Below are 18972 nucleotides of genomic sequence, written 5' to 3'. Positions count from 1 at the left end.
ACGCAATTTCTGTGTTAATTCGTCAATGTGAGGGAGCGAGATGCAGTAAAGAAGGAATAGTGCATCGGAAAGGAGATACCCGTATCCCAAAAGAAAAACCTGTTGATTCCATAGAAATGTTCCTCGATTTAGAAGGAGAATTCCTATAACCCATAGTATTTCATAGCAACGCCATTCCTGTGTAAATTCGTCAAAGTGAGGGAGTGAGAGATGCAATAAAGAAGGAATAGTGCATCGTAAAGGAGATACTCGTATCCCAAAAGAAAATCCTGTCTTGTCCATAGGAACGTTCCTCGATTTAGAAGGAGAATTCCTATAACCCATAGTATTTTAAAGCGACGCAATTTCTGTGTTAATTCGTCAATGTAAGGGAGCGAGAGATGGAGTAAAGAAGGAATAGTGCATCGGAAAGGAGATACACGTATCGCAAAAGAAAATCATGTCGTGTCCATAGGAACGTTCCTCGATTTAGAAGGAGAAATCCTATAACCAATAGTATTACATAGCGACGCAATTTCTGTGTTAATTCGTCAATGCGAGGGAGCGAGAGATGCAGTAAAGAAGGATCAGTGCATCGGAAAGGAGATACTCGTATCCCAAAAGAAATACCTGTTGTTTCCATAGAAACGTTCCTCGATTTAGAAGGAGAATTCCTATAACCCAAAGTATTTCATAGCGACGCCATTTCTGTGTTAATTCGTCAATGTGAGGGAGTGAAAGATGCAATAAAGAAGGAATAGTGCATCGTAAAGGAGATACTCGTATCCCAAAAGAAAATCCTGTCGTGTCCATAGGAACTTTCCTCGGTTTAGAAGGAGAATTCCTATAACCCATAGTATTTTAAAGCGACGCAATTTCTGTGTTAATACGTCAATGTAAGGGAGCAAGAGATGCAGTAAAGAAGTAGTAGTGCCTCGGAAAGGAAATACTCGTATCGCAAAAGAAAATCGTGTCCTTTCCATAGAAACGTTCCTCGATTTAGAAGGAGACTTTCTATAACCCATAGTATTTCATAGCGACGCAATTTGTGTGTTAATTCGTCAATGTGAGGGAGCGAGAGATGCAGTAAAGAAGGAATAGTGCATCGGAAAAGAGATACTCGTATCCCAAAAGAAATACCTGTTGTTTCCATAGAAACGTTCCTCGATTTAGAAGGAGAATTCCAATTACACATAGTATTTCAAAGCGATGCAATTTCTGTGTTAAATCGCCAATGTGAGGGAGCAAGAGATGCAGTAAAGAAGGAATAGTGCATCGGAAAGGAGATACTCGTAACCCAGAAGAAATACCTGTTGTTACCATACAAAACGTTCCTTGATTTAGGAGGAGAATTCCTATAACCCATATTATTTCATAGCGACGCATTTTCTGTGTTAATTCGTCAATGTGAGGGAGCGAGATGCAGCAAAGAAGGAATAGTGCATCGGAAAGGAGATACTCGTATCCCAAAAGAAAAACCTGTTGTTTCCATAGAATTGTTCCTCGATTTAGAAGGAGAATTCCTATACCCCATAGTATATCATAGCAACGCCATTCCTGTGTAAATTCGTCAATGTGAGGGATTGAGAGATGCAATAAAGAAGGAATAGTGCATCGTAAAGGAGATACTCGTTTCCCAAAAGAAAATCCTGTCTTGTCCATTGGAACGTTCCTCGATTTAGAAGGAGAATTCCCATAACCCATAGTATTTAAAAGCGACGCAATTTCTGTGTGAATTCGTCAATGTAAGGGAGCGAGAGATGCAGTAAAGAAGGAGTAGTGCTTTGGAAAGGAGATACTCGTATCGCAAAAGAAAATCATGTCATGTCCATAGGAACGTTCCTCGATTTAGAAGGAGAATTCCTATAACCCATAGTATTTCATAGCGGCGCAATTTCTATGTTAATTCGTCAATGTAAGGGAGAGAGAGATGCAGTAAAGAAGGAATAGTGCATCGGAAAGGAGATACTCGTATCCCAAAAGAAATACCTGTTGTTTCCATAGAAACGTTCCTCGATTTAGAAGGAGAATTCCTGTAACCTATAGTGTTTCATAGCGACGCAATTTCTGTGATAATTCGTCAATGTGAGGGAGCGAGAGATGCAGTAAAGAAGGAATAGTGCATTGGAAAGGAGGTACTCGTATCCCAAAAAAAAATCCTGTCGTGTCCATAGGAACGATCCTCGATTTAGAAGGAGAATTCCTATAACACATAGTATTTCAAAGCGATGCAATTTCAGTGTTAATTCGTCAATGTGAGGGAGCGAGAGATGCAGTAAAGAAGGAATAGTGCATTGGAAAGGAGATACTCGTATCCCAAAAGAAATACTTGTTGTTTCATTAGAAACGTTCCTCGATTCAGAAGGAGAATTCCTATAACCTATATTATTTCATAGCGACGCAATTTCTGTGTTAATTCGTCAATGTGAGGGAGCGAGATGCAGTAAAGAAGGAATAGTGCATCGGAAAGCAGAAACCCGTATCCCAAAAGAGAAACCTGTTGTTTCCATAGAAATGTTCCTCGATTTAGAAGGAGAATTCCTATAGCCCATAGTATTTCATAGCAACGCCATTCCTGTGTAAATTCGTCAATGTGAGGGAGTGAGAGATGCAATAAAGAAGGAATAGTGCATCGTAAAGGAGATACTCGTATCCCAAAAGAAAATCCTGTCCTGTCCATAGGAACGTTCCTCGATTTAGAAGGAGAAATCCTATAACCCATACTATTTTAAAGCGACGCAATTTCTGTGTTAATTCGTCAATGTAAGGGAGCGAGAGATGGAGTAAAGAAGGAATAGTGCATCGGAAAGGAGATACTCGTATCGCAAAAGAAAATCATCTCGTGTCCATAGGAACGTTCCTCGATTTAGAAGGAGAATTCCTATAACCCATAGTATTTCATAGCGACGCAATTTCTGTGTTAATTCGTCAAAGTGAGGGAGAGAGAGATGCAGTAAAAAAGGAATAGTGCGTCGGAAAGGAGATACTCGTATCCCAAAAGAAAAACCTGTTGTTTCCATAGAAACGTTCCTCGATTTAGAAGGAGAATTCCTGTAACTTATAGTGTTTCATAGCGACGCAGTTTCTGTGAGAATTCGTCAATGTGAGGGAGCGAGAGATGCAGTAAAGAAGGAATAGTGCATCGGAAAGGAGGTACTCGTATCCCAAAAGAAAATCCTGTCGTGTCCATAGGAACGATCCTCGATTTAGAAGGAGAATTCCTATAACACATAGTATATCAAAGCGATGCAATTTCTGTGTTAATTCGTCAATGTGAGGGAGCGAGAGATGCAGTAAAGAAGGAATAGTGCATCGGAAAGGAGATACTCGTATCGCAAAAGAAAATCCTGTCGTGTCCATAGGAACGTTCCTCGATTTAGAAGGAGAATTCTTATAAGACATAGTGTTTCAAAGCGATGAAATTTCTGTGTTAATTCGTCAATGTGAGGGAGCGAGAGATGCAGTAAAGAAGGAATAGTGCATCGGAAAGGAGATACTCGTATCCCAAAAGAAATACCTGTTGTTTCATTAGAAACGTTCCTCGATTCAGAAGGAGAACTCCTATAACCCATATTATTTCATAGCGACGCAATTTCTGTGTTAATTCGTCAATGTGAGGGAGCTTGATGCAGTAAAGAAGGAATAGTGCCTCGGAAAGGAGATACTCGTATCCCAAAAGAAAATCCTGTCTTGTCCATAGGAACGTTCCTCGATTTAGAAGGAGAATTCCTATAACCCATAGTATTTTAAAGCGACGCAATTTCTGTGTCAATTCGTCAATGTAAGGGAGCGAGAGATGGAGTAAAGAAGGAATAGTGCATCGGAAAGGAGATACTCGTATCGCAAAAGCAAATCATGTCGTGTCCATAGGAACGTTCCTCGATTTAGAAGGAGAAATCCTATAACCCATAGTATTTCATAGCGACGCAATTTCTGTGTTAATTCGTCAATGTGAGGGAGCGAGAGATGCAGTAAAGAAGGAACAGTGCATCGGAAAGGAGATACTCGTATCCCAAAAGAAATACCTGTTGTTTCCATAATAACGTTCCTCGATTTAGAAGGAGAATTCCTATAACCCATAGTATTTCATAGCGACGCAATTTCTGTGTTAATTCGTCAATGTGAGGGAGTGAGAGATGCAATAAAGAAGGAATAGTGCATCGTAAAGGAGATACTCGTATCCCAAAAGGAAATCCTGTCGTGTCCATAGGAACGTTCCTTGATTTAGAAGGAGAATTCCTATAACACATAGTATTTCAAAGCGATGCAATTTCTGTGTTAATTCGTCAATGTGAGGGAGCGAGAGATGCAGTAAAGAAGGAATAGGGCATCGGAAAGGAGATACTCGTATCCCAAAAGAAAATCCAGTCGTTTCCATAGAAACGTTCCTCGATTTAGAAGGAGAATTCCTGTCACCTATAGTATTTCATAGCGACGCAATATCTGTGATAATTCGTCAATGTGAGGGAGCGAGAGATGCAGTAAAGAAGGAATAGTGCATCGGAAAGGAGGTACTCGAATCCCAAAAGAAAATCCTGTCGTGTCCATAGGAACGTTCCTCGATTTAGACGGAGAATTCCTATAACACATAGTATTTCAAAGCGATGCAATTTCTGTGTTAATTCGTCAATGTGAGGGAGCGAGAGATGCAGTAAAGAAGGAATAGTGCATCGGAAAGGAGATACTCGTATCCCAAAAGAAAATCCTGTTGTTTCCATAGAAACGTTCCTCGATTTAGAAGGAGAATTCCTGTAACCTATAGTATTTCATAGCGACGCAATTTCTGTGTTAATTCGTCAATGTGAGGGAGCGAGAGATGCAGTAAAGAAGGAATAGTGCATCGGAAAGGAGATACTCGTATCCCAAAAGAAAATCCTGTCGTGTCCATACGAACGTTCCTCGATTTAGAAGGAGAATTCCTATAACACATAGTATTTCAAAGCGATGCAATTTCTGTGTTAATTCGTCAATGTGAGGAAGCGAGAGATGCAGTAAAGTAGGAATAGTGCATCGGAAAGGAGATACTCGTATCCCAAAAGAAATTCCTGTCGTGTCCATAGGAACGTTCCTCGATTTAGAAGGAGAATTCCTATAACACATAGTATTTCAAAGCGATGCAATTTCTGTGTTAATTCGTCAATGTGAGGGAGCGAGAAATGCAGTAAAGAAGGAATAGTGCATCGGAAAGAAGATACTCGTATCCCAAAAGAAATACCTGTTGTTTCCATAGAAACGTTCCTCGATTTAGAAGGAGAATTCCTATAACCCATAGTATTTCATAGCGACGCAATTTCTGTGTTAATTCGTCAATGTGAGGGAGCGAGAGATGCAGTAAAGAAGGAGTAGTGCATCGGAAAGGAGATACTCGTATCCCAAAAGAAAATCCTGTCATGTCCATAGGAACGATCCTCGATTTAGAAGGAGAATTCCTATAACCCATAGCATTTAATAGCGACGCCATTTCTGTGTAAATTCGTCAATGTGAGGGAGTGAGAGATGCAATAAAAAAGGAATAGTGTATCGTAAAGGAGATACTCCTATCCCAAAAGAAACACCTGTCGTTTCCATAGAAACGTTCCTCGATTTAGAAGGAGAATTCCTATAACATATAGTATTTCAAAGCGATGCAATTTCTGTGTTAATTCGTCAATGTGAGGGAGCGAGAGATGCAGTAAAGAAGGAATAGTGCATCGGAAAGGAGATACTCGTATCCCAAAAGAAAATCCTGTCGTGTCCATACGAACGTTCCTCGATTTAGAAGGAGAATTCCTATAACACATAGTATTTCAAAGCGATGCAATTTCTGTGTTAATTCGTCAATGTGAGGAAGCGAGAGATGCAGAAAAGAAGGAATAGTGCATCGGAAAGGAGATACTCGTATCCCAAAAGAAATTCCTGTCGTGTCCATAGGAACGTTCCTCGATTTAGAAGGAGAATTCCTATAACACATAGTATTTCAAAGCGATGCAATTTCTGTGTTAATTCGTCAATGTGAGGGAGCGAGAAATGCAGTAAAGAAGGAATAGTGCATCGGAAAGAAGATACTCGTATCCCAAAAGAAATACCTGTTGTTTCCATAGAAACGTTCCTCGATTTAGAAGGAGAATTCCTATAACCCATAGTATTTCATAGCGACGCAATTTCTGTGTTAATTCGTCAATGTGAGGGAGCGAGAGATGCAGTAAAGAAGGAGTAGTGCATCGGAAAGGAGATACTCGTATCCCAAAAGAAAATCCTGTCATGTCCATAGGAACGATCCTCGATTTAGAAGGAGAATTCCTATAACCCATAGCATTTAATAGCGACGCCATTTCTGTGTAAATTCGTCAATGTGAGGGAGTGAGAGATGCAATAAAAAAGGAATAGTGTATCGTAAAGGAGATACTCCTATCCCAAAAGAAACACCTGTCGTTTCCATAGAAACGTTCCTCGATTTAGAAGGAGAATTCCTATAACATATAGTATTTCAAAGCGATGCAATTTCTGTGTTAATTCGTCAATGTGAGGGAGCGAGAGATGCAGTAAAGAAGGAATAGTGCATCGGAAAGGAGATACCCGTATCCCAAAAGAAAAACCTGTTGATTCCATAGAAATGTTCCTCGATTTAGAAGGAGAATTCCTATAACCCATAGTATTTCATAGCAACGCCATTCCTGTGTAAATTCGTCAAAGTGAGGGAGTGAGAGATGCAATAAAGAAGGAATAGTGCATCGTAAAGGAGATACTCGTATCCCAAAAGAAAATCCTGTCTTGTCCATAGGAACGTTCCTCGATTTAGAAGGAGAATTCCTATAACCCATAGTATTTTAAAGCGACGCAATTTCTGTGTTAATTCGTCAATGTAAGGGAGCGAGAGATGGAGTAAAGAAGGAATAGTGCATCGGAAAGGAGATACACGTATCGCAAAAGAAAATCATGTCGTGTCCATAGGAACGTTCCTCGATTTAGAAGGAGAAATCCTATAACCAATAGTATTTCATAGCGACGCAATTTCTGTGTTAATTCGTCAATGTGAGGGAGCGAGAGATGCAGTAAAGAAGGATCAGTGCATCGGAAAGGAGATACTCGTATCCCAAAAGAAATACCTGTTGTTTCCATAGAAACGTTCCTCGATTTAGAAGGAGAATTCCTATAACCCAAAGTATTTCATAGCGACGCCATTTCTGTGTTAATTCGTCAATGTGAGGGAGTGAAAGATGCAATAAAGAAGGAATAGTGCATCGTAAAGGAGATACTCGTATCCCAAAAGAAAATCCTGTCGTGTCCATAGGAACTTTCCTCGGTTTAGAAGGAGAATTCCTATAACCCATAGTATTTTAAAGCGACGCAATTTCTGTGTTAATACGTCAATGTAAGGGAGCAAGAGATGCAGTAAAGAAGTAGTAGTGCCTCGGAAAGGAAATACTCGTATCGCAAAAGAAAATCGTGTCCTTTCCATAGAAACGTTCCTCGATTTAGAAGGAGACTTTCTATAACCCATAGTATTTCATAGCGACGCAATTTGTGTGTTAATTCGTCAATGTGAGGGAGCGAGAGATGCAGTAAAGAAGGAATAGTGCATCGGAAAAGAGATACTCGTATCCCAAAAGAAATACCTGTTGTTTCCATAGAAACGTTCCTCGATTTAGAAGGAGAATTCCAATTACACATAGTATTTCAAAGCGATGCAATTTCTGTGTTAAATCGCCAATGTGAGGGAGCAAGAGATGCAGTAAAGAAGGAATAGTGCATCGGAAAGGAGATACTCGTATCCCAGAAGAAATACCTGTTGTTACCATAGAAACGTTCCTTGATTTAGGAGGAGAATTCCTATAACCCATATTATTTCATAGCGACGCATTTTCTGTGTTAATTCGTCAATGTGAGGGAGCGAGATGCAGCAAAGAAGGAATAGTGCATCGGAAAGGAGATAGTCGTATCCCAAAAGAAAAACCTGTTGTTTCCATAGAATTGTTCCTCGATTTAGAAGGAGAATTCCTATACCCCATAGTATTTCATAGCAACGCCATTCCTGTGTAAATTCGTCAATGTGAGGGATTGAGAGATGCAATAAAGAAGGAATAGTGCATCGTAAAGGAGATACTCGTATCCCAAAAGAAAATCCTGTCTTGTCCATTGGAACGTTCCTCGATTTAGAAGGAGAATTCCCATAACCCATAGTATTTAAAAGCGACGCAATTTCTGTGTGAATTCGTCAATGTAAGGGAGCGAGAGATGCAGTAAAGAAGGAGTAGTGCTTTGGAAAGGAGATACTCGTATCGCAAAAGAAAATCATGTCATGTCCATAGGAACGTTCCTCGATTTAGAAGGAGAATTCCTATAACCCATAGTATTTCATAGCGGCGCAATTTCTATGTTAATTCGTCAATGTAAGGGAGAGAGAGATGCAGTAAAGAAGGAATAGTGCGTCGGAAAGGAGATACTCGTATCCCAAAAGAAATACCTGTTGTTTCCATAGAAACGTTCCTCGATTTAGAAGGAGAATTCCTGTAACCTATAGTGTTTCATAGCGACGCAATTTCTGTGATAATTCGTCAATGTGAGGGAGCGAGAGATGCAGTAAAGAAGGAATAGTGCATTGGAAAGGAGGTACTCGTATCCCAAAAAAAAATCCTGTCGTGTCCATAGGAACGATCCTCGATTTAGAAGGAGAATTCCTATAACACATAGTATTTCAAAGCGATGCAATTTCAGTGTTAATTCGTCAATGTTAGGGAGCGAGAGATGCAGTAAAGAAGGAATAGTGCATCGGTAAGGAGGTTCTCGTATCCCAAAAGAAAATCCTGTCGTGTCCATAGGAACGATCCTCGATTTAGAAGGAGAATTCCTATAACACATAGTATATCAAAGCGATGCAATTTCTGTGTTAATTCGTCAATGTGAGGGAGCGAGAGATGCAGTAAAGAAGGAATAGTGCATCGGAAAGGAGATACTCGTATCCCAAAAGAAATACCTGTTGTTTCATTAGAAACGTTCCTCGATTCAGAAGGAGAACTCCTATAACCCATATTATTTCATAGCGACGCAATTTCTGTGTTAATTCGTCAATGTGAGGGAGCTTGATGCAGTAAAGAAGGAATAGTGCCTCGGAAAGGAGATACTCGTATCCCAAAAGAAAATCCTGTCTTGTCCATAGGAACGTTCCTCGATTTAGAAGGAGAATTCCTATAACCCATAGTATTTTAAAGCGACGCAATTTCTGTGTCAATTCGTCAATGTAAGGGAGCGAGAGATGGAGTAAAGAAGGAATAGTGCATCGGAAAGGAGATACTCGTATCGCAAAAGAAAATCATGTCGTGTCCATAGGAACGTTCCTCGATTTAGAAGGAGAAATCCTATAACCCATAGTATTTCATAGCGACGCAATTTCTGTGTTAATTCGTCAATGTGAGGGAGCGAGAGATGCAGTAAAGAAGGAACAGTGCATCGGAAAGGAGATACTCGTATCCCAAAAGAAATACCTGTTGTTTCCATAATATCGTTCTTCGATTTAGAAGGAGAATTCCTATAACCCATAGTATTTCATAGCGACGCAATTTCTGTGTTAATTCGTCAATGTGAGGGAGTGAGAGATGCAATAAAGAAGGAATAGTGCATCGTAAAGGAGATACTCGTATCCCAAAAGGAAATCCTGTCGTGTCCATAGGAACGTTCCTCGATTTAGAAGCAGAATTCCTATAACACATAGTATTTCAAAGCGATGCAATTTCTGTGTTAATTCGTCAATGTGAGGGAGCGAGAGATGCAGTAAAGAAGGAATAGGGCATCGGAAAGGAGATACTCGTATCCCAAAAGAAAATCCAGTCGTTTCCATAGAAAAGTTCCTCGATTTAGAAGGAGAATTCCTGTCACCTATAGTATTTCATAGCGACGCAATATCTGTGATAATTCGTCAATGTGAGGGAGCGAGAGATGCAGTAAAGAAGGAATAGTGCATCGGAAAGGAGGTACTCGAATCCCAAAAGAAAATCCTGTCGTGTCCATAGGAACGTTCCTCGATTTAGACGGAGAATTCCTATAACACATAGTATTTCAAAGCGATGCAATTTCTGTGTTAATTCGTCAATGTGAGGGAGCGAGAGATGCAGTAAAGAAGGAATAGTGCATCGGAAAGGAGATACTCGTATCCCAAAAGAAAATCCTGTTGTTTCCATAGAAACGTTCCTCGATTTAGAAGGAGAATTCCTGTAACCTATAGTATTTCATAGCGACGCAATTTCTGTGTTAATTCGTCAATGTGAGGGAGCGAGAGATGCAGTAAAGAAGGAATAGTGCATCGGAAAGGAGATACTCGTATCCCAAAAGAAAATCCTGTCGTGTCCATACGAACGTTCCTCGATTTAGAAGGAGAATTCCTATAACACATAGTATTTCAAAGCGATGCAATTTCTGTGTTAATTCGTCAATGTGAGGAAGCGAGAGATGCAGTAAAGAAGGAATAGTGCTTCGGAAAGGAGATACTCGTATCCCAAAAGAAATTCCTGTCGTGTCCATAGGAACGTTCCTCGATTTAGAAGGAGAATTCCTATAACACATAGTATTTCAAAGCGATGCAATTTCTGTGTTAATTCGTCAATGTGAGGGAGCGAGAAATGCAGTAAAGAAGGAATAGTGCATCGGAAAGAAGATACTCGTATCCCAAAAGAAATACCTGTTGTTTCCATAGAAACGTTCCTCGATTTAGAAGGAGAATTCCTATAACCCATAGTATTTCATAGCGACGCAATTTCTGTGTTAATTCGTCAATGTGAGGGAGCGAGAGATGCAGTAAAGAAGGAATAGTGCATCGGAAAGGAGATACTCGTATCCCACAAGAAAATCCTGTCGTGTCCATAGGAACGTTCCTCGATTTAGAAGGAGAATTCCTATAACACATAGTATTTCAAAGCGACGCAATTTCTGTGTTAATTCGTCAATGTAAGGGAGCGAGAGATGCAGTAAAGAAGGAGTAGTGCCTCGGAATGGAGATACTCGTATCGCAAAAGAAAATCCTGTCGTGTCCATAGGAACGTTCCTCGATTTAGAAGGAGAATTCCAATAACCCATACTATTTAATAGCGAAGCCATTTCTGTGTAAATTCGTCAATGTGAGGGAGTGAAAGATGCAATAAAGAAGGAATAGTGCATCGTGAAAGAGATACTCGTATCCCAAAAGAAAATCCTGTCATGTCCATAGGAACGTTCCTCGATTTAGAAGGAGAATTCCTATAACCAATAGTATTTCAAAGCGATGCAATCTCTGTGTTAATTCGTCAATGTGAGGGACCGAGAGATGCAGTAAAGAAGGAATAGTGCATCGGAAAGGAGGTACTCGAATCCCAAAAGAAAATCCTGTCGTGTCCGTAGGAACGTTCCTCGATTTAGAAGGAGAATTCCTATAACACATAGTATTTCAAAGCGATGCAATTTCTGTGTTAATTCGTCAATGAGAGGGAGCGAGAGATGCAGTAAAGAAGGAATAGTGCATCGGAAAGGAGATACTCGTATCCCAAAAGAAATTCCTTTCGTGTCCATAGGAACGTTCCTCGATTTAGAAGGAGAATTCCTATAACCCATAATATTTCATAGCGACTCAATTTCTGTGTTAATTCGTCAATGTGAGGGAGCGAGAGATGCAGTAAAGAAGGAATAGTGCATCGGAAAGGAGATACTCGTATCCCAAAAGAAAATCCTGCCGTTTCCATAGAAACGTTCCTCGATTTAGAAGGAGAATTCCTATAACCCATAGTATTTCAAAGCGACGCAATTTCTGTGTTAATTCGTCAATGTGAGGGAGCGAGAGATTCAGTAAAGAAGGAATAGTGCGTCGGAAAGGAGATACTCGTGTCGCAAAAGAAAATCCTGTCGTTTCCATAGAAACGTTCCTCGATTTAGAAGGAGAATTCCTATAACCCATAATATTTCATAGCGACTCAATTTCTGTGTTAATTCGTCAATGTGAGTGAGCGAGAGATGCAGTAAAGAAGGAATAGTGCATCGGAAAGGAGATACTCGTATCCCAAAAGAAAATCCTGACATTTCCATAGAAACGTTCCTCGATTTAGAAGGAGAATCCCTATAACACATAGTACTTCATAGTGACGCAATTTCTGTGTTAATTCGTCAATGTGAGGGAGCGAGAGATGCAGTAAACAAGGAATAGTATATCGGAAGAAGATACTCGTATCCCAATGAATATCCTTTCGTTTTCATAGAAACGTTACTCGATTTAGTACGAGAATTAGTATAACACATAGTATTTCATAGCGACGCCATTTCTGTGTTAATTCGTCAATGTGAGGGAGCGAGAGATGCAATAAAAGGGAAAAGTGCATCGGAAGGGAGATACTCGTATCCCAAAAGAAAATCCTGTCGTTTCCATAGAAACGTTCCTCGATTTAGAAGGAGAATACCTATAACCCATAGTATTTCATAGCGACGCCATTTCTGTGTTAATTCGTCAATGTGAGGGAGTGGGAGGTGCAATAAAGAAGGAATAGTGCATCGTAAAGGTAATACTCGTATCCCAAAAGAAAATCCTGTCGTGTCCATAGGAACTTTCCTCGATTTAGAAGGAGAATTCCTATAACCCATAGTATTTTAAAGCGACGCAATTTCAGTGTTAATATGTCAATGTAAGGGAGCGAGAGATGCAGTAAAGAACTAGTAGTGCCTCGGAAAGGAGATACTCGTATCGCAAAAGAAAATCGTGTCGGTTCCATAGAAACGTTCCTCGATTTAGAAGGAGACTTTCTATAACCCATAGTATTTCATAGCGACGCAATTTCTGTGTTAATTCGTCAATGTGAGGGAGCGAGAGATGCAGTAAAGAAGGAATAGCGCATCGGAAAGAAGACACTCGTATCCCAAAAGAAAATCCTGTCGTTTCCATAGAAACTTTCCTCGGTTTAGAAGGAGAATTCCTATAACCCATAGTATTTTAAAGCGACGCAATTTCTGTGTTAATACGTCATTGTAAGGGAGCGAGAGATGCAGTAAAGACGGAATAGTGCATCGGAAAGGAGATACTCGTATCAGAAAAGAAAATCCTGTCGTGTCCATAGGAACGTTCCTCGATTTAGAAGGAGAATTCTTATAACACATAGTATTTTAAAGCGATGCAATTTCTGTGTTAATTCGCAAATGTGAGGGAGCGAGAGATGCAGTAAAGAAGGAATAGTGCATCGGAAAGGAGATACTCGTATCCCAAAAGAAATACCTGTTGTTTCCATAGAAACGTTCCTCGATTTTGAAGGAGAATTCCTGTCACCTATAGTATTTCATAGCGACGCAATATCTGTGATAATTCGTCAATGAGAGGGAGCGAGAGATGCAGTAAAGAAGGAATAGTGCATCGGAAAGGAGGTACTCGAATCCCAAAAGAAAATCCTGTCGTGTCCATAGGAACGTTCCTCGATTTAGAAGGAGAATTCCTATAACACATAGTATTTCAAAGCGATGCAATTTCTGTGTTAATTCGTCAATGTGAGGGAGCGAGAGATGCAGTAAAGAAGGAATAGTGCATCGGAAAGGAGATACTCGTATCCCAAAAGAAAATCCTGTTGTTTCCATAGAAACGTTCCTCGATTTAGAAGGAGAATTCCTGTAACCTATAGTATTTCATAGCGACGCAATTTCTGTGTTAATTCGTCAATGTGAGGGAGCGAGAGATGCAGTAAAGAAGGAATAGTGCATCGGAAAGGAGATACTCGTATCCCAAAAGAAAATCCTGTCGTGTCCATACGAACGTTCCTCGATTTAGAAGGAGAATTCCTATAACACATAGTATTTCAAAGCGATGCAATTTCTGTGTTAATTCGTCAATGTGAGGAAGCGAGAGATGCAGTAAAGAAGGAATAGTGCATCGGAAAGGAGATACTCGTATCCCAAAAGAAATTCCTGTCGTGTCCATAGGAACGTTCCTCGATTTAGAAGGAGAATTCCTATAACACATAGTATTTCAAAGCGATGCAATTTCTGTGTTAATTCGTCAATGTGAGGGAGCGAGAAATGCAGTAAAGAAGGAATAGTGCATCGGAAAGGAGATACTCGTATCCCAAAAGAAATACCTGTTGTTTCCATAGAAACGTTCCTCGATTTAGAAGGAGAATTCCTATAACCCATAGTATTTCATAGCGACGCAATTTCTGTGTTAATTTGTCAATGTGAGGGAGCGAGAGATGCAGTAAAGAAGGAATAGTGCATCGGAAAGGAGATACTCGTATCCCACAAGAAAAACCTGTTGTTTCCATAGAAATGTTCCTCGATTTTGAAGGAGAATTCCTATAACCCATAGTATTTCATAGCAACGCCATTCCTGTGTAAATTCGTCAATGTGAGGGAGTGAGAGATGCAATAAAGAAGGCATAGTGCATCGTAAAGGAGATACTCGTATCCCAAAAGAAAATCCTGTCATGTCCATAGGAACGTTCCTCGACTTAGAAGGAGAATTCCTATAACCCATAGTATTTTAAAGCGACGCAATTTCTGTGTTAATTCGTCAATGTAAGGGAGCGAGAGATGCAGTAAAGAAGGAGTAGTGCCTCGGAAAGGAGATACTCGTATCGCAAAAGAAAATCCTGTCGTGTCCATAGGAACGTTCCTCGATTTAGAAGGAGAATTCCATTAACCCATACTATTTAATAGCGAAGCCATTTCTGTGTAAATTCGTCAATGTGAGGGAGTGAGAGATGCAATAAAGAAGGAATAGTGCATCGTGAAAGAGATACTCGTATCCCAAAAGAAAATCCTGTCATGTCCATAGGAACGTTCCTCGATTTAGAAGAAGAATTCCTATAACCAATAGTATTTCAAAGCGATGCAATCTCTGTGTTAATTCGTCAATGTGAGGGAGCGAGAGATGCAGTAAAGAAGGAATAGTGCATCGGAAAGGAGGTACTCGAATCCCAAAAGAAAATCCTGTCGTGTCCATAGGAACGTTCCTCGATTTAGAAGGAGAATTCCTATAACACATAGTATTTCAAAGCGATGCAATTTCTGTGTTAATTCGTCAATGAGAGGGAGCGAGAGATGCAGTAAAGAAGGAATAGTGCATCGGAAAGGAGATACTCATATCCCAAAAGAAAATCCTGTTGTTTCCATAGAAACGTTCCTCGATTTAGAAGGAGAATTCCTGTAACCTATAGTATTTCATAGCGACGCAATTTCTGTGTTAATTCGTCAATGTGAGAGAGCGAGAGATGCAGTAAAGAAGGAATAGTGCATCGGAAAGGAGATACTCGTATCCCAAAAGAAAATCCTGTCGTGTCCATAGGAACGTTCCTCGATTTAGAAGGAGAATTCCTATAACACATAGTATTTCAAAGCGATGCAATTTCTGTGTTAATTCGTCAATGTGAGGAAGCGAGAGATGCAGTAAAGAAGGAATAGTGCATCGGAAAGGAGATACTCGTATCCCAAAAGAAATTCCTTTCGCGTCCATAGGAACGTTCCTCGATTTAGAAGAATTCCTATAACACATAGTATTTCAAAGCGATGCAATTTCTGTGCTAATTCGTCAATGTGAGGGAGCGAGAAATGCAGTAAAGAAGGAATCGTGCATCGGAAAGGAGATACTCGTTTCCCAAAAGAAATACCTGTTGTTTCCATAGAAACGTTCCTCGATTTAGAAGGAGAATTCCTATAACCCATAGTATTTCATAGCGACGCAATTTCTGTGTTAATTCGTCAATGTGAGGGAGCGAGAGATGCAGTAAAGAAGGAATAGTGCATCGGAAAGGAGATACTCGTATCCCACAAGAAAAACCTGTTGTTTCCATAGAAATGTTCCTCGATTTTGAAGGAGAATTCCTATAACCCATAGTATTTCATAGCAACGCCATTCCTGTGTAAATTCGTCAATGTGAGGGAGTGAGAGATGCAATAAAGAAGGCATAGTGCATCGTAAAGGAGATACTCGTATCCCAAAAGAAAATCCTGTCATGTCCATAGGAACGTTCCTCGACTTAGAAGGAGAATTCCTATAACCCATAGTATTTTAAAGCGACGCAATTACTGTGTTAATTCGTCAATGTAAGGGAGCGAGAGATGCAGTAAAGAAGGAGTAGTGCCTCGGAAAGGAGATACTCGTATCGCAAAAGAAAATCCTGTCGTGTCCATAGGAACGTTCCTCGATTTAGAAGGAGAATTCCAATAACCCATACTATTTAATAGCGAAGCCATTTCTGTGTAAATTCGTCAATGTGAGGGAGTGAGAGATGCAATAAAGAAGGAATAGTGCATTGTGAAAGAGATACTCGTATCCCAAAAGAAAATCCCGTCATGTCCATAGGAACGTTCCTCGATTTAGAAGGAGAATTCCTATAACCAATAGTATTTCAAAGCGATGCAATCTCTGTGTTAATTCGTCAATGTGAGGGAGCGAGAGATGCAGTAAAGAAGGAATAGTGCATCGGAAAGGAGATACTCGTATCCCAAAAGAAAATCCTGCCGTTTCCATAGAAACGTTCCTCGATTTAGAAGGAGAATTCCTATAACCCATAATATTTCATAGCGACTCAATTTCTGTGTTAATTCGTCAATGTGAGGGAGCGAGAGATGCAGTAAAGAAGGAATAGTGCATCGGAAAGGAGATACTCGTATCCCAAAAGAAAATCCTGCCGTTTCCATAGAAACGTTCCTCGATTTAGAAGGAGAATTCCTATAACCCATAGTATTTCAAAGCGACGCAATTTCTGTGTTAATTCGTCAATGTGAGGGAGCGAGAGATTCAGTAAAGAAGGAATAGTGCGTCGGAAAGGAGATACTCGTGTCGCAAAAGAAAATCCTGTCGTTTCCATAGAAACGTTCCTCGATTTAGAAGGAGAATTCCTATAACCCATAATATTTCATAGCGACTCAATTTCTGTGTTAATTCGTCAATGTGAGTGAGCGAGAGATGCAGTAAAGAAGGAATAGTGCATCGGAAAGGAGATACTCGTATCCCAAAAGAAAATCCTGCCATTTCCATAGAAACGTTCCTCGATTTAGAAGGAGAATCCCTATAACACATAGTACTTCATAGTGACGCAATTTCTGTGTTAATTCGTCAATGTGAGGGAGCGAGAGATGCAGTAAACAAGGAATAGTATATCGGAAGAAGATACTCGTATCCCAATGAATATCCTTTCGTTTTCATAGAAACGTTACTCGATTTAGTACGAGAATTAGTATAACACATAGTATTTCATAGCGACGCCATTTCTGTGTTAATTCGTCAATGTGAGGGAGCGAGAGATGCAATAAAAGGGAAAAGTGCATCGGAAGGGAGATACTCGTATCCCAAAAGAAAATCCTGTCGTTTCCATAGAAACGTTCCTCGATTTAGAAGGAGAATACCTATAACCCATAGTATTTCATAGCGACGCCATTTCTGTGTTAATTCGTCAATGTGAGGGAGTGGGAGGTGCAATAAAGAAGGAATAGTGCATCGTAAAGGTAATACTCGTATCCCAAAAGAAAATCCTGTCGTGTCCATAGGAACTTTCCTCGATTTAGAAGGAGAATTCCTATAACCCATAGTATTTTAAAGCGACGCAATTTCAGTGTTAATATGTCAATGTAAGGGAGCGAGAGATGCAGTAAAGAACTAGTAGTGCCTCGGAAAGGAGATACTCGTATCGCAAAAGAAAATCGTGTCGGTTCCATAGAAACGTTCCTCGATTTAGAAGGAGACTTTCTATAACCCATAGTATTTCATAGCGACGCAATTTCTGTGTTAATTCGTCAATGTGAGGGAGCGAGAGATGCAGTAAAGAAGGAATAGCGCATCGGAAAGAAGACACTCGTATCCCAAAAGAAAATCCTGTCGTTACCATAGAAACTTTCCTCGGTTTAGAAGGAGAATTCCTATAACCCATAGTATTTTAAAGCGACGCAATTTCTGTGTTAATACGTCATTGTAAGGGAGCGAGAGATGCAGTAAAGACGGAATAGTGCATCGGAAAGGAGATACTCGTATCAGAAAAGAAAATCCTGTCGTGTCCATAGGAACGTTCCTCGATTTAGAAGGAGAATTCTTATAACACATAGTATTTTAAAGCGATGCAATTTCTGTGTTAATTCGCCAATGTGAGGGAGCAAGAGATGCAGTAAAGAAGGAATAGTGCATCGGAAAGGAGATACTCGTATCCCAAAAGAAATACCTGTTGTTTCCATAGAAACGTTCCTCGATTTTGAAGGAGAATTCCTGTCACCTATAGTATTTCATAGCGACGCAATATCTGTGATAATTCGTCAATGTGAGGGAGCGAGAGATGCAGTAAAGAAGGAATAGTGCATCGGAAAGGAGGTACTCGAATCCCAAAAGAAAATCCTGTCGTGTCCATAGGAACGTTCCTCGATTTAGAAGGAGAATTCCTATAACACATAGTATTTCAAAGCGATGCAATTTCTGTGTTAATTCGTCAATGAGAGGGAGCGAGAGATGCAGTAAAGAAGGAATAGTGCATCGGAAAGGAGATACTCATATCCCAAAAGAAAATCCTGTTGTTTCCATAGAAACGTTCCTCGATTTAGAAGGAGAATTCCTGTAACCTATAGTATTTCATAGCGACGCAATTTCTGTGTTAATTCGTCAATGTGAGAGAGCGAGAGATGCAGTAAAGAAGGAATAGTGCATCGGAAAGGAGATACTCGTATCCCAAAAGAAAATCCTGTCGTGTCCATAGGAACGTTCCTCGATTTAGAAGGAGAATTCCTATAACACATAGTATTTCAAAGCGATGCAATTTCTGTGTTAATTCGTCAATGTGAGGAAGCGAGAGATGCAGTAAAGAAGGAATAGTGCATCGGAAAGGAGATACTCGTATCCCAAAAGAAATTCCTTTCGCGTCCATAGGAACGTTCCTCGATTTAGAAGAATTCCTATAACACATAGTATTTCAAAGCGATGCAATTTCTGTGCTAATTCGTCAATGTGAGGGAGCGAGAAATGCAGTAAAGAAGGAATCGTGCATCGGAAAGGAGATACTCGTTTCCCAAAAGAAATACCTGTTGTTTCCATAGAAACATTCC

This window comes from Schistocerca cancellata, unplaced genomic scaffold, assembly GCF_023864275.1.
Source record: "Schistocerca cancellata isolate TAMUIC-IGC-003103 unplaced genomic scaffold, iqSchCanc2.1 HiC_scaffold_1147, whole genome shotgun sequence".
Taxonomy (NCBI): domain Eukaryota; kingdom Metazoa; phylum Arthropoda; class Insecta; order Orthoptera; family Acrididae; genus Schistocerca; species Schistocerca cancellata.
The sequence above is the reverse complement of the archived record's forward strand: the minus strand, read 5'-3'. Positions refer to the sequence as shown.